General features: G+C 34.0%; 1 long non-coding RNA gene across 1 annotated transcript; it reads left to right on the top strand.

The window, feature by feature from the left end:
- The first annotated feature begins 483 nt into the window (after positions 1-483).
- LOC132721037 (uncharacterized) lies at positions 484-12,014 on the top strand. Its single transcript, XR_009624418.1, has 3 exons — positions 484-602; positions 9,393-9,453; positions 11,877-12,014. It is a non-coding gene; the product is annotated as an uncharacterized LOC132721037 (long non-coding RNA).
- Positions 12,015-12,098: the final 84 nt, after the last annotated feature.

Below are 12,098 nucleotides of genomic sequence, written 5' to 3'. Positions count from 1 at the left end.
TCCTCTTTACTATTCCTTTGTTATTTAAATGATTTTCTATGAGGAATTCAAGTTTGACCAATAGGGTCAATCAAACAATATATTTTGAAAAAGATAGGATTGTCCTATGTACGTTTTGTTTTTATAACCTTAACTTAAATCATAAAATTAATTATAATAAAGAAATAAATATATTGCTGCAGCCGGAAGCTGATTTGATTTGCCATCACCTGGCCTCAGATCTACGAGACTCTACCGCTGAGACAATCCAGTTCCCTAGACTTAAGGGAGAGCTCTTGTGCCTCGGCGACATATAAACGGTTATATGCAATATAACCGTTAACACTGAGTCATATATAACCTGTTTAAACAATCTGTATAACCCAAAACAGCCAGATTGTTTCATATTTAGAGCGAAAACTGCTATTATTAAACACTTTGCAAGTAATTTGCAATTTCTTTCACTTTTTACATTCACACGCATTAACTTTAATATATTTGATTAAATCATCCCTTTAAACGAAGCAATGCGTAACTATATACACCCGGTTACGGATCATCTATGATGTGTTTCATAAGTTGTTGCATATGTGATCATATTCGAAATGGATTTAATTCAGCTGGTATGTTATAATTCTTGTTATCATAAATTAAAATAGTTTTCCACCGAAAGCTTATACATGTTATTGTATTTCTTTCAAATATTAACTAAATTGTTGTGTGTCAGTCTTATAAAAATAAACTATAACATAGAATGCACTAAAAGAATGATAAACTGAGTTTAGATTAAAATGTTAGGCAGTGGTATAAATGGTAGTTTATGTTACCATTGGTCTAAGAATGTTGATACCATTGTTAATACCCAGAAGTCTACTAGTATATTTAGCATACCATTAAAAAGGCAAAATTTGTCTACAGTACGTGGACTCCATTTTAATAAACTAATTTCAAGTTTGTCTACAAATAAAAAAATATATAGTGATATATTATAATGGTACGACTGGCTTGTCACAGCTCCATAGCCCGTGAAATTGTTACCCGCATGGTTACGATAAGTCATATTTAGCCTAAAAATATAACATTTATATTGACTGGGCCTGAGCAAGCTTTACTTTACTTGAACTTTTAATTAAAACAAATACACACACATTTCCGATAAGAAGCAACACTTTTAAAACAAGAGGGCCATGATGGCCCTGAGGTCGCTCACCTGTATAAAGGCACCCGGGGTGGGCCAGTTTAAACCCCAGAGCTTTTATTTGAAAAAATTTGGAAGACACCCATAAAAAATGTTTCACAATGTAAAGTTTTTACTACACACATACAATGAAAAACAACATATCTATCCCTTCCTTGCGCCCCCCGGCAGGGCCAATTTTGACCCAGGGGCTTTTATTTGAACACACTTGGTAGACACCCATAAGAAGATGTTTCATGCTAAACATCTAAGCTCTAGCTCATTGGTTTTTTTTAAAAGAAGATTTTTTAACGTTTTCACTATACACATATAGTTAAAACCAATGACACCCCTGGGGCAGGGGCAATTATGACCCTAGGGCTTTTATTTGAACAAACTTTGTAGATAATTACTAGAAGATGTTTCATTCTTTATATATAAACTCTAGCTAATTGGTTTTTTTCAAAGAAGATTTTTAAGTGTTTGCTATACAAATTTAAGGAAAATCAATAACACCCGGGGCAGGGCCAATTTTGAATCCAGGGCTTTTATTTGAACAAACTTTGTAGACACTCACTAGAAGATGTTTCATGCTTAATATCTAAACTCAAGCTATTTGGATTTTCTTCAAAGAAGATTTTTTAAGTTTTTGTTTTATACATATAAGAAAAATTAGTGACCCCGGGGTGGGGCCAATTTTGACCCAAGGGCTTTTATTTGAACAAACTTGGTAGACACAAATTAGAACATATTTCATGCTAAATAGCTTAGCATTAGCTCTTCGAGTTATTTAAAAGAAGTTTTTACAATATCCATGAAGGGAAAATAAATGACCCACCTGGGGCCGGGCCAATTTTGACCCCAGGGCTATTATTTGAACAAACTTGGTAGACACTCATGAGGAGATGTTCCATGCTAAATATCTTAGCTCTAGCTCTTTGGGTTCTTCAAAAGAAGATTTTTTAAGTTTTTACTATAAGCATATAGGGAAAATCAAAGACCCCCTGGGGCAGGGCCAATTTTAACTCAAGGGCTTTCATTTGAACAAACTTGGTAGACACTCATTAGAAGGTGTTTCATGCCAAATATCTAAACTCTAGCTCTTAGGATTTTAAAAAAGAAGATATTTAAAGTGTTTTCTTTCGGTTGCTATGGCAACCAGAGTTCTGCATGGAATTAAATTCTTTGAACAATTTTTAAAGGTAAACACCAAAGAACCATTCCTATGAAGTTTGAATGAAATTGGCTTAGTGGTTTATGAGGAGATGACATTTAAGGTAAAAGTTTACGGACGGACGGACGACGGACGGATGCCGGACGAAAAGCGATTGCAAAAGCTCACCCTGTCACTTTGTGACAGGTGAGCTAAAAAGTCACACAGACTTATATTTTCTCAACATGATAAATCATTTTAAGATACGATTCGTAAACTTCAACATTTCATCATTTAATATATCAAACCATACCTTCAAAAATGACTTTCTTTTAATGATTTAGGGTATTAAAGTTTAAATGTCTTCAAAATTTGAGTAACGTCATCAGCCGTTCGCTTCTTTTAATGATAACATCGACATCCACTCATCAGCAAGAATGAATAATGCTTAAAAACATTCAACGAAACAATTTTCAGAACTTTTGTGCTACAGTTACTATGAAATATTCAAACTTTTTGTTTATTTAAAATATTCTTTAATTCATGGTACTTTCTTATAGATCTCATACTTTCGAAGTCCATATACACTTCAATAATTTCTAGATTTTCCGCTATATATAAAATGATTTATTTTACAGCATATGAATTAAAAGTATGATTAGTAAGTTTGTGTGCGAGTGTGATTTGACTTTTTCTCAGTCCCAGTTCCACATGAAGTGCCTCAATGCGCATCTTGTTTAATATGCTTTTCCGCTCTTCACGATAGACACCACAAAATAATGTTCATATCTAGTAAGCCACATTGAATTCACCAGAGCACAGATCAACCACCACATTGTTCCTGGGCAGCCTATCAAGCAGTTTACCAATACTAGCTGCCTTCACTTTCGCAAAGAATTGAACTTTTTGTACATGTGTGTGTTTTTATCTATCTCGTGCGCGCGAGATACTATGTCGTGGCCACGAGTTACCAAGTCGTGGCCACGAAATAATTCAGTTGTGGGAACAATATACTATGTCGTGGCCACGTGTTACTACGCCGTGGCCACGAGATAATTAAGTCGTGGCCACGGGATACTATGTCGTTGCAATGAGTTACTTAGTCGTGGCCACGAAATAGTTAAGTCGTGGGAACGAGATACTATGCCGTGGCCACGAGATACTATCTAACATATCCCCAATTTTGAGTCTAATAAAAAACCATTAATTATATAAAATGCATTACTTTCAGATTAAATCAAAACATGGCATTGATATCTTCCCTTTCCTTCATTTTTTTAAATTTTTACATCCATGTTAAAACGAAGACGGAGAATGTGAAATAGATAAAACAAGATATCAAAAATCTGTTTAAGGCAATGTTAAATGCATAAATTTATCTTATCCATGATATTTCGTAATATATGAAAATTATATTTAAAGAAATTTCACAAATGGACGGCGTGAACGTAATGCCTCGAATGACTATATTTTATCAACTTACACGTATAATCGTGCATAATTACCGCGAAAACTTTAACCATTAAAAACACGAGGAATTACCATATATGGAAAGACATGGTGTATGCACCGAAAATAAATACATTTATGCTCTTATTCGATGTTCTCAAACGAGCATAAATTATTTATTATCCTCCAACATACACCTACATTCAAGCATGCAGCTTTAAAGAAAAACATAACATAAAACAAGGTTAGAGGGCATGCCGTTAAGCCGTCGAAAAATAAAGAAGGGGAAATCAAAAAGAATAATCATTGAAATTTAAAAATGTAAAATAAAATCCTGTAACAAGATTAAAGTTAAGTATTTAATTATTGAAACATAATATAAAACGACCAAGGCAATTCAATTCTTTAATGTGAAAGATAATATAGTAATTTTCAAAAGAATTTAAAATTCCTAAGTTTTGTGTAACTGATATCTTTTCCGAAAAGTTTTCAGCAACAGAACCGTTTTTTGCTTTATCACTTTGCCACCTTCCATGCTTTTTAAATAATCTGTCTGAAATGCCATGTATAGCGATGGCGGTAGCACCACCGCGTCTTAAACTGTGTGTGCCGTATAAATCAGGATTCAAACCTAATTCTGACAGTACTTCCCGGAATAATTCCCTAAATCTTGTGTATGATAAACCAAAGTTGTTTCTAAACATATGTGTATTTTTGCTCTTGTGTAAAGAAAGTTGTCGAAATAGAAATAAATCATCGCTACTTTTAATGTTCCCTTTTTTAAAATAAAGGCTTAGCGTATTATAAGGACAGGTTACTTTTCCTGTTTTCGCAATGAGGACATTCTGTCCTTTGTTTGTCTGATCTGTTTTACTTGATCTTATAAATAACTGCAGATGATCTTCTTTGAATATTACGTCAGAACATTTCAAATTTCTTAATTCTGAAATGCGAAGAAATCCGGCAAAACCTATTACAACAAAAGTTAATGTCCTTAATTTGTACAAATCTACTACGTCAGGCGGAAAGAATGTAACATTTTTGTAATATCTTCAGATGTCAAAGCTTTTTTCTTATCTACTGGTGAACCGCACAACTTTTTTGCAGCAGTTAAAACTGAATTAACCGTTTTTGACTCACATGGGCTTTTTACGTCACTAAAATCATGCGACCATTTCAATGCATTAAAGCTATGTTCAATTACTGCGTACGAGTTCTCTTTTTGAATCAATGAAACTAGAAATAAAGCAATATGAAAATCCAAAGCGGGATATATTATAGCTATTTTCATCTGGTTGCACCATGCAACATGCAATCCATTTTCTGAAGTAAGACGAATATTGTTTCCTGGTATTGTCAGATTTACTCTGAAGCACTATCTCGGGTAATTTATCTGCTAGATCTTTTAAATTTGGATTTCCTTCAGATAAATGATGAAGATCTTTCCGTATGCCAAATTTGAAAATATCTGAAAAAATGTAAAATAATAAACCAATAAAGCATGCTGGGAAAACTTGAGTCCATTGACCTATTTTTTATTTCTTTTTTATACACCTTTTTTTTCATTTCTACAACTTTCAGGTCTTAATTCATTTTTTTTCTTTCTTTCTTTCATTCTTTCTTTTTCTTCTTTCTTTTCTTTTCTCGACAAAACCAATTAATTGTCGCTATTCATTTCCACAACTTTCCATTACAATATTCATCCCATATCTTTTCTCCTTTATCTTTTCCTATACACTCTTTTATTTCTTGTATTTTATATATATATAAACATGTATATCACATGAATGTATCGTGTAAACAATCTTTTCAACAGGTCAATGAATTCAAGTGAATTACAATACGCATGCTCGATAACACAAATACTTCTGTGTGTCATTTAACAAAAACGAGAAAAACACGTGGAAGTCTGTATTAAAAACATTCAAGTTACTAAAAATAGAAATAAAAAACCCGAGAAAGGCGGAGCAAACTATTTATAAAAACAAATTCAATTCTTATTTTGATCGGGCATCAAATTTAATAGCTAAAACAGACCCGTTGAAACGGCCAGATCCAAACAAAGATTTTTTATTATTGCCGGGTATAATGATTTCTGAATTGTTAAACTCTAAAGCATCTGAAACATAATCTCTCCAAGTGCAAATTTCGTCTGCAAAAACAAGAGGCCAGAAAGCAGCCGAAGGCCATTTCGGCACAATCAAAGTACCTGAAGCCTGACAGTCAATTAAATGCAAAATACATTTGCTTGCTAAACACACGGGTGGAACTAACCAATTATTTTCTCCTAGCCAATTTTGAGACAACGCGTCAATAGCCTCGCTTTCTGGATTCCAAAACTTAGAATTGAAACGAATTATTTTTCTGTTATCGACATTAGCAAAACGGTCAATAGTAAATGGCCCCCATAATGAGTTTATAAAACGAAAGAAATCATCGGACACGCACCAATCATCTTCATCAATTAGACGAGAAAATAAATCGAACGTATTCTAGAGCTAATTCTTCATCCTTAAAACGCATTTTTTCTTTCCAATGTATTGATTAATATGCCTTTAATCTAAAATTAATCTTTTCTTGCCAGAACGATTCACAGAAACTGTGAGAAGATTTACTACAAAGGGCTTAAAAGGCACATCTAAAACTCTCCCAGATATCAACAGTTCCGAAACGGCGTCTAAAACAATAGGAATGTTTTGTAAGGCCGACTGATTATTTTTCAAGCATACTGAAACTGGGGTGTGAATAAAAGGAATTAAGTAACCATCTCTGATAACGCTTTTATATAAATGCTTGCGCCTATCTTATCCCAAAATTTTATTTTTTGTTTTAATCTGCCTTTTACTAAATTTATTTTTTGGAGAAAACTGTCTTTCTTTTAACTCAAAAATACCTTTTGTTCGCTGTAAGAATGAAAAGATAAATTATACTCAACTTTCAAGTCTATCATTTGATCCTTGGAAACGTCGACTTCACCGTTTCTTGGGTTCCGACTCTGAGTAGACTGCACCTCCGTTGGAATTCCGGATAAAGATGTTGTGAGGACAGGTAGATCGGTAGTGCCCGAACTTGCCACAGGCAAAACATTGGTCTGTTGGTCTTGGACCGTAGAAAGGTGGCTGGCGCCACTTGTTGTTGTATGTGAAGGGACGAAAATTGCTAATCCCTGGATTATGAGATGCCATAGCAAATCTGTTGCCGACAGACCTAGAAAAATTGTAAACGTTATAAGGAGAATAACGTTGAGCAGAGTTGAACTTGGTAAATGACTTTCTCCATTCACCCCGTTCTTTTAAATCGCCAAAGCCGACTTCTCTGCGTTTCTGATTTTCCTGCTATCCTCGTCGTCGCTTGCCAAATCGTCTTGTTCGTATTCTTTGACGACGAGCCAGCCTGCCGGAGATTTGTCGCTAATTTGATCAGTTTGACACGGTGATTAATTTTCTTCTGAATTTTCGCACAAATGTCACTTATTTCACAGTTTTCTAAAGGATTTGTAAGACATTCCAAGTTCTGAACGAGAGAAAGCAACTCACAGTTATAGTCAAGTTGATCTTGTAGAGCTTTTGACTTGAGAGTCGTAGATTTCACGGCTGGCGGAATAGGAGCGTTGACAAAATCTCTCTTTATTTCGGAAAATTGCTCATCAAAGTACGCCTTTAGTTCGTCAAAATCCCTGGACATGATTTCGAGCGCAGAAAAAAACAAATTTCACAAATGGACGGCGTGAACGTAATGCCTCGAATGACTATATTTTATCAACTTACACGTAAAATCGTGCATAATAACCGCCAAAACTATAACCATTAGAAACACGAGGAATTACCATATATGGAAAAAATAGAGTGAAATAAGAATCCCTAAAGAAAGCCCAACACGGCAAAATTGAAAATGTTGCAGGCTCGGTTTGATTGAGCCTATTCATGGACGGTACTGTTAAGTGCAAACTACCGTCCACGCCCCCTAGCACCGGCTTAAGACACGGTGTATGCACCGTAAATAAATACATTTATAAATCAGGTGAAGTAGCGGTATAGAACTTGTCCAGTTAATAGCGAAAATTCCTATGAATAGTGCAATCTGATTGGTTATTTATCTCGTGCGGTTATTTTCAGCACAAGGCCAGAAATTTGTAAGCATGCTGTTTTGGATATAGACTATTTATCTCGAACACAATTGAATAGATAATTACTTACCGTCTGTCTATTGTGATTTTTACAACGACATGTATTTACTTGTACGGCTGTCGACGGTTGAACGGCTGTCTGCTAATTTGATTGTACGGTGTGTTAAATGCTTTTTGAGATTAACTCACCGAATGTCTGTAGTTTATCATTAAGCAAGAGGTCGATTTATGTTCAAAGTCGTTATATAACGGCCCAGTCAATTGATGTCAACAAAAAGTACATTTTTGCTTTAAAATTCGATCTTTTTACGTAGAAACTGGTCCACTATTGTACATTCATTCTTGCAAACAAAACTCATTTTTGAGTAAATTGTGCATTATTTGGTGGAAATTGGTTGAAAATTAATAAAGATATATGGAACATAATCAAAATAAGACCTGGTGATAGTTCCGCCCCTTTTCTTTATTGATAGTATTTACGGATAAAGTTAAAGCAACAACATTCTTTTGTGGTTTCCTGAAAATATGATGTTTTAAAACATTTGGAATTAACATGTACATGTATAACACATACTATCCAAGCCAAGCATCGACTACCCGTGTTTCCTTCCACTTTTGATTTAAATAATTATCTTAAATGGACATCATTTAGAATTAAATAATGTGGATTGTTCAACAGTGATCAAATTTTCCTTAAGTATTACAAATACTGATAAAACAATAGAAATGTATCATTTGGATATTCTTAAAAGCTATTGCTTGATATACTTTAAGTTCTAACTAAATTTAACTACTACGGAGGTTTATAAGAATAAAATTTGAATTTTGCATAGAAAATATAATTATCTGCTGATCGACTGTATTAGGTTTAATGATGAATTTATTAGACAAGTTATATTAGACTATATTATATGAGCCTCTCGCGAGCATAATATTGCGCTATTCAATGAGTTCAATAAATTAAGCATTGAATCTACACGAATATTATATTTTATAATATTCGACACAAAAACGGTTTACAGTTCAAGAGAATCATGGATGCATCTATACTGTAACGTTAACATTTATCTCACCAACCACCGCGCAGGAATGTAATAAAGCTATTTATCACATAGCCGTGCCGAAATTTGCGACTCCGTTAAAATGGATATTTGCACGGGAGTGCATATATAATGACATAACGTCATTTACGATGAACAAACAGTGTAAAGGCGCGCTAAATTGTAGCGTTACGTAAATATATAGGCGCGTTTATGAAAAATTATTCGTTTGCAATTTAAACTATCTTTGTTAATTAAAGTAGGTGTGGGTTATTTCGCCACAAATCGGAAAAGACAAAATTCGCCTAAATATGATACTTTTATATCCTAGCTTTTTTATTTTACTTTATATGTGTTTTCGTGCATTTATTCTCTATGTTCATGTATTTTCAGGGGCTTCTTTTGACCCTTTACTGCATGCATGGATTGATGTCGTACCCATTTCATTTCTTTTTTATATCTTTGCAGAAAACATTTTTGGTATGGGCTTCAATATGCGGCCTTTTGAAGACAACTTGCGGCGTTACAGGTTTGTTAATTAATTAATAAGCATTATAACATTTGCTTTTTAATGATGCACCATTTAAATGAAGCTATTATTAAGAGACGTCACTGGATCTCGGGTTATTCTAATTATTTTAGGCAACTATCATGAAGAAAATATAAATGGAACTCCAAATACTCTAATTGTGTACCACATCAATTAAGTCATTATTAAAAGATGCAATGGAATTCGGATTATATTAGTTATTTAGGCCATATCAAATGCAATGGAATTCGGAATATTTTAGTTTTTATGCCATATCAAATGAAGTCATTATCAAGAGATAACAATGGAGTTCGGATTATTTTAGTTGTTTAGTCCATGTCAAATGAAGTTATTTACAAGAGATAACAATGGAGTACGAATTATTTTAGTTGTTTAGGCCATATCAATTTAAGTCATTATTTAGAGATTACAATGAAGTTTGTGTTACTTTAGTTGTTTAGGCCATGCCAAATAAAATCATTATTTAGAGATAACAATGAAAGTTTGGGTTATTTTAGTTGTTAAGGCCATATCAAATAAAATCATTATGGAGAGATAACAAAGGAGTTTGGATTATTTTGGTTGTTGAGGCCATGCCAAATGAAGTCATTATTAAGAAATAACAATGGAGTTTGGATTATTTTGGTTGTTGAGGTCATGTCAAATGAAGTCATTATTAAGAAATAACAATTGTGTTCTGGTTATTCTAGTTGTTTAAGACATATCAAATGAAGTCATTATTAAGAGTCGGGTTATTCTAGTTGTTTAAGCCATGTCAAATAAGTCCTTATTTAAAAAAACATCCACAAAGCTTAAGCTATTTTTACTTACTTAGACCATTTCAATAAATCTAGCTTTTATAAATATACCTGTGCGTCAATAAAACTCGGGATATTCTACTAATCTAGACCATTACAATTACGTAATTCTTTACAGACGTCCAAATATAGGACTACCAGGGTTAATCTAATTATTTAGGCTATCTTAATGTAGTCAATCGTGTCGCCAGTGGTTTCTAATTGTTTGGCCTGATCATATTAGTAAAGTCATCATCTAGAAATGATATAAGGTCGAGTCATTTAAATGAAAACATTGTTAGCTGGTGTCAACAGAGCACAGAGTTTTCTAATTCTTTGGTCCGGCCATATAAATCAAGTCGTTGACAGACTTATATAGTTTAGCTCATTATGGACGGTACTAACGTCAAAGGTTACACAGTATTCTCATATAGTTTTCGCTGCGCTGAAGATTTGAGCATTTATATCCAACGTTTTACAAAAATAGTACAGTAATATTGTGATGGAATCTTAACATCTCTTGACCTTTTTAGCAATCTTATATTAATCCCTTATACCAATCTATTAACAATCGCTAAATTTCGGCGGCGCATTGCAAAGATTACACCCCAATATTTTTTTTAACATCAAAAGTCGCGGAGTACAATTATTTTAGACCTTTCTTGTTTCCACGATGATTATTGAAAACTGACAAGGTGTACTGAATACCACACTGTACATGAATCAGCATACCACTAGATCTTTATACTTAATAATGAAAGCGTTGTTGGCCGTCTCTGTCAAAATGACTGAATCGTTACTTTTATTTGGTTGCACACCAACACTTTGAAGATAACAATTATGGCAACTTTTGAGCTTTCCTGGTAGCGGATAATCTCAAGTGCCTCTACATGAATTTAGAGAGGCAGACACCTTTAAGACTTGAACCACCATCATCCAGCAAGCTAGCTGGAGAGTGTCCTTACACGAACAATCCAAAGTCCCTACCGGGATTCGATCGAACAGGAGTAAGTTGCAAGTGGATTAAAGTCAAATTAGAATTATACCCAGTTTTGATGTAAACTAATCACTAAAATGCTAAAATGTTAAAATCATTGCCAACAAATAAATACTGCAAAAAGCCTCGTTTTGACCATACTGGTTTCTTATCTAATGTCAGAATGCTTGTTATGAATACCCTGTAATTATTCTTTTAAATTTACATCAAACAAACTGAAAATGTCAAGAGAGGTAGAACTTTAAACCTTTAACTTCATGTCTTGTACATTAATTATGTTTAATTGGTTTGTTTAATTTGGTTTACGTCGCACCGAAACAGTATGGGCCATATGGCGACGTTCAAGCTTTACTGGTGGAGGATCACCTCGGGTGCCCTTCCGTGCATTATTTCAGGTATGAACGGGCACCTGAGTAGAGCCACTAGCGTTCGTAAGCCAGCTGGATAGCTTTCTTACCTGAAAGAATCCAAAGTCCCTGTCAGGATTCGAACCCACAGCGGTAAGGGGCAAGTGGTTTGAAGTAAATAACCTTAACCACTCGGCCACGGACGCCATTTATTATGTTTCAATTAACATTATTATACATGTTTATATCATACGATATAATAAACCATATTCTATTTGATAGTAAAGTATATGTGCTTGCCTTCACAAGTGACCGGAAGTGAGTTTAAATTCACAGTGAGGCTGAGGAAAGATGGTGATAATACTATAATAGGGATTGCAGCTGTAGCCTCGAACATAAACCCAAACGCAGACAATACACCAGCAGGTATTGTAACTGACATTCTTTAAGTGATTTGGCCTATAATAGACGGTCTGTAATACAATAGATAATTATTTTTAAAAC

This window comes from Ruditapes philippinarum, unplaced genomic scaffold, assembly GCF_026571515.1.
Source record: "Ruditapes philippinarum isolate M1 unplaced genomic scaffold, ASM2657151v2 ctg20164_1_1_1_1, whole genome shotgun sequence".
Taxonomy (NCBI): Eukaryota; Metazoa; Mollusca; class Bivalvia; order Venerida; family Veneridae; genus Ruditapes; species Ruditapes philippinarum.
The sequence above is the reverse complement of the archived record's forward strand: the minus strand, read 5'-3'. Positions and strand labels throughout refer to the sequence as shown.